The sequence below is a fragment of the Sycon ciliatum genome, chromosome 12, assembly GCF_964019385.1.
Source record: "Sycon ciliatum chromosome 12, ocSycCili1.1, whole genome shotgun sequence".
NCBI lineage: Eukaryota > Metazoa > Porifera > Calcarea > Leucosolenida > Sycettidae > Sycon > Sycon ciliatum.
In genome coordinates, this window is record NC_088654.1 from 28,779,295 (window position 1) to 28,783,917 (window position 4,623).

Below are 4,623 nucleotides of genomic sequence, written 5' to 3' on the forward strand. Positions count from 1 at the left end.
GGGCGATATGGAGGAGATCGCGGATAAAGTCAGAGTCCGCAGAATTCGATGGCTTGGCCACGTGTCCCGCATGCAGGATCGAATCCCTCGCCGGCTGCTGTACTGCGCGTTATCGTCCAAATGTCCACCGCATGGACGACGTAACCACTGGAAGGACTCCGGAAAGTGCGACTTGATGGCTGTTGGCGTTCCTCTGGAGCAGCTTGGTGACACACACACGCACACGCATGCCCGCACTCGCGTACACACGCACGCATGCACGCACACACACCTGTCCTGTCCTATGGGGCTGTTAAGTGATGACGTCACAGTTCCTTCGATACGCATAACAACGATCCCACTGGGGACAAACAAAAGTAGCGTCGTCTCCACCGAACCAGTTGTCAGTGGCAACATATAGGAATCGTGTACATTTCTTCGTTTCTTCTTTGCTGTTTTCAGTGAGTGTTTTGTTTTCTCTTTGTCCTTGATCTCGACGATGTTGTCGTGCTCATTACCTTACTGAGACGTCTCTTGTGACTGTAGCCAGTGTCACGGAGGATTTTATTGGCGTGACAAGGTAGATCGCCGAGATCGAGCGTGAAAAACGCTCTGCATTAGTAGCTCCTGTAGAATGTTTTCTGGGGTGGCGTATCCATGGTCAACAAAACCAAGGTGCAAGACAGCATGAGAGATCGTGTAAATGATGTGAACTCCAAAAGGTAAGCTCCTGAACAAGTGGAAAGATATGGGTATTTACAAACTCTCTCTTCATCCATCGATTGCCGCTATGCATTGCATTTTGTCTTCACAGATAATCTGGCCAAATTTATTGTAACTAGAGAGTGCAATCGTACTTGGGGCCCATCCCAATGTCATCAAATGGCTGTGGTGACTAGTGTATATCTGGGAGAATTTTTCCTCGACTGATACGGAGTGCAGGTGGATCGATTATGAGAAATGCGAACATGTGAAGTAAGTAATTAGTTGTGTCGAAGAAATGTGCAATAAATTAAAATTTACTTTACACTCAAACATACACTGTAGATGTACATGTAACATCCTGATAATGATTCCATCTTCATTGTCCCGCAACTGGTACACCATACGCACCGAATACATGGTGTGTGTGTGTGTGTGTGCGCGCGCACAAGCGCGCGCATGTACATGCACACACTCTCATGCGTGGCCGAGGCGGCCAGATGAACAGACCATGCATTTGCACGAGGTGTCCGTAATGTCATTGGAACGCTGTACTTTATGACTTTATTCCAAAAGAGTATGTCTTGCCCCTGACGAATGGAGTTGTGTCTGTGCTCAGCGGGTATCGGGCTATGACGCAACACTGCAATCAGCGCTGCAATTAAGAGAGCACTGCATGGATTATATTGACTAACTTCCTTTGCGTTTACTTGGTTGTGGCTGTGGTTTCATTTCTGTGTTCTGTCATAATTGGCCTCTGGAAATAATCAGAGTGTATGTCATTTTGCCATATATGTGTGCCTTGTGCGACAGGTTCAAGGCTAGATGCACTTCACATTCGGCGTGCGATCTCAGCGTCTGGGACCTGATGAAGTCTTGGTTGGATGATTATTCAAGCCTGACACTACTCGACACACCAATGTACATGTCAATGTAATTTTTCAGAGCTGCACTATTTACGTGTTGGTGCTTACTTCGGTGTTAGCGTGTTTCCCCCGGATTGTTTCTATCATCATGATCGTGTGTTCTTGGGCTGAGCGAGCACATGCACAAGTGTGCAGCTATAACCCTGTGTATCTTTGGTTACACTTTGTTCTGCAATGCATGTACCTTGTAACATTATGTGCTTGCACTGCTTTGTCTGGCCTGCGTATTTCAGGACCAGTGCATTAGACCCAGGTTTGTTTGGTTGCCAGATGATCTCTTGTTCCGTCGCTCTGTATTTGTATTCATCAATTTTTGGGCTTGAGAACTGAGCTGTTGTGTGGTTCCCAATATGAAAACATCATGCTGGTGCTCTGTGTTTCGATTATCGACTGTCGGAGCAGTCATGCATTTATTAGCAAAACGGTCAATACTGTAGTCTTTTCACTTGTTTGTCTTTTTTGTGTTTTCGCCGGTGGTATTAGCGGTAACGTTGCACACAGAACGGCAGTGTTGCATCACTGGACGACCCTGCCTCTGCATCTGACTTAATTTCCGCAGGATCTGGTGCAGTTACACCAGACAGCCACTTCCTGTAAACACGCAAACAGCAAAAGAAGAGATCCCGCAAATCAGGAAAAACCATTGTGGAAAATATAGAGTAGATCATACAACATTCAATAATCTGGAGTGATTACAGTGAGACAAACACTTCAAACAGTGCTCTCTCTCTCTCTCTCTCTCTGTCTCCATCCTTCCAAAAATACCCTATGACAATTCCCTAGAATTATTTTATTTTATATTCTAAGGACATCATTCTGAACATAATAAATTCTTCCATGGGTCTTCAATCACCACGGAGGGCGAAAATATATCTAAGTCATGCAGTTTACGGGAGGTGCGAGCTGTCATGGATATAGAGGCTGATATTGTGCCAGCGTGAGGGCAGAGACAGAAAGAAGACACTGATTTCTTGAAGAACTCACCTATATATAATCGAATCCACAAGGAGCGCTCATACTTTGATCCATCAGGACGCGAAACATCTTCAAAGCACTCTCAAACACGGAGTTTTACTGTGGGCAGCCAATTTCACAGCCATCATGAAGACACTCGACGACTACAGGAGTTTTGTAGAGGAAAGAACAAAGAGTAAAGAGCGACAACAATCGCTTGAAGAAAAAGCAAAGAAAAACTGCTGTCTCTCCAGTCATTTGGATGCTGTTGCCCTTGACATCTGGTTCCATCCAGAGGACGCGACTTTTGTTTGTCCCCAGTGCTCTCCGTTGCTATGCGTATCGAAGGAGCCATGACGTCACACTTAACAGCCCCATAGAGGCACTGCCGCAAAAGGGTCACGTGATCCCATAACTGGGAAACTTGAGAAGAGAGAGAGAGAGAGGGCACGACGCCCGATGACGCTCCAGGTGCACGGGTAGTCGCATCCGCTTCCCGCATATCACACGTGCTGGAAGGTTGTGCGCGCCTCTGGTGTTGGTCTAGGGGCCACCCTTGAACAGCGATGCCTTCCCCGTCCCCGGACACTGCGAAAGCAGCGACCACACCTGTCACAATGCGCGGCACAACATCCCTCCGCCGGTGCCGACGTTCAGGTAGCTCCAGGTGGCACTGTGGCATCCACCGTCGAGACACACACATGCCGGACCAAGCCACCGCGGCTTCTCAGCCACCACCCACACCGCCTGCACTGACTGGCGCCCCGCTGCTCCGACACAGGCCGCGCACGCTCCTCCAGACACTTTTCCCGAGCCATGTCTCCTTTCCGTGCAAAATCCCGTCCGCATACCGTACATACCACTCGGGGCGGAGGCTCAGGCGCATTGTCAGGCTCTTGGTAGGTGCTATGCCACTCCGCGTGTGACTCGCATGCAACATCATACCATGATGCCTCCACGCCACGGGCACGTAGATCCCGGACAGCACAGTCCTTCCACCTGGGGCGTGGGCCATGTGCCGGGCGACGCTGCAAGAAGGAGCCAAACAGCACCTGTTTCGGGATGCGGTTATCCGGCATCCACGCCACATGCCCCAACCACTCCAACCGCCGATGTGTAATCTTGTCTTTAATCGTCTCAGAGTCTCCCCAGCGCACCAGCAGGTCTTCGTTGGTGATGTGTTCGTCCCGAATCAGGCTTCGAGAGACCCCGAGGATGGATCGGATGCACCTCATGCTGAAGGTTGAGAGCTTCTGTAGGTCATGTTGAAGGGGCATCCAGCACTCAGAGCCATGCAACAGCAGGGACAGAACGCAAGCATTGAATACGCACCGCTTGGTGTGCATCAGCAGATGTGGTTTGGAGAATACAGACTTCCGAAGAACACTGCAGGAACCAGAGGCTTGGGCAATCCTTGCGGCGATGTCCCGGGACGAACGGCAACCGTTGTCCACTGCAGCACCGTTGTCCACTACAGCACCGTGTCCACTACAGCACCGTTGTCCACTACAGCACCGTTGTCCACTACAGCACCGTTGTCCACTACAGCACCGTGTCCACTACAGCACCGTTGTCCACTACAGCACCGTTGTCCACTACAGCACCGTTGTCCACTACAGCACCGTTGTCCACTACAGCACCGTTGTCCACTACAGCACCGTTGTCCACTACAGCACCGTTGTCCACTACAGCACCGTTGTCCACTACAGCACCGTGTCCACTACAGCACCGTGTCCACTACAGCACCGTTGTCCACTACAGCACCGTTGTCCACTACAGCACCGTTGTCCACTACAGCACCGTTGTCCACTGCAGCACCGTTGTCCACTACAGCACCGTTGTCCACTACAGCACCGTGTCCACTACAGCACCGTGTCCACTACAGCACCGTTGTCCACTACAGCACCGTTGTCCACTACAGCACCGTTGTCCACTACAGCACCGTTGTCCACTACAGCACCGTTGTCCACTACAGCACCGTTGTCCACTACAGCACCGTTGTCCACTACAGCACCGTTGTCCACTACAGCACCGTTGTCCACTACAGCACCGTTGTCCACTA

General features: G+C 50.4%; 1 long non-coding RNA gene across 1 annotated transcript; it reads left to right on the plus strand.

The window, feature by feature from the left end:
- The first annotated feature begins 323 nt into the window (after window positions 1-323).
- On the plus strand, window positions 324-1,928 carry LOC135828587 (uncharacterized). Its single transcript, XR_010555715.1, has 3 exons — window positions 324-701; window positions 794-954; window positions 1,495-1,928. It is a non-coding gene; the product is annotated as an uncharacterized LOC135828587 (long non-coding RNA).
- The last annotated feature ends 2,695 nt before the right edge of the window (window positions 1,929-4,623 follow it).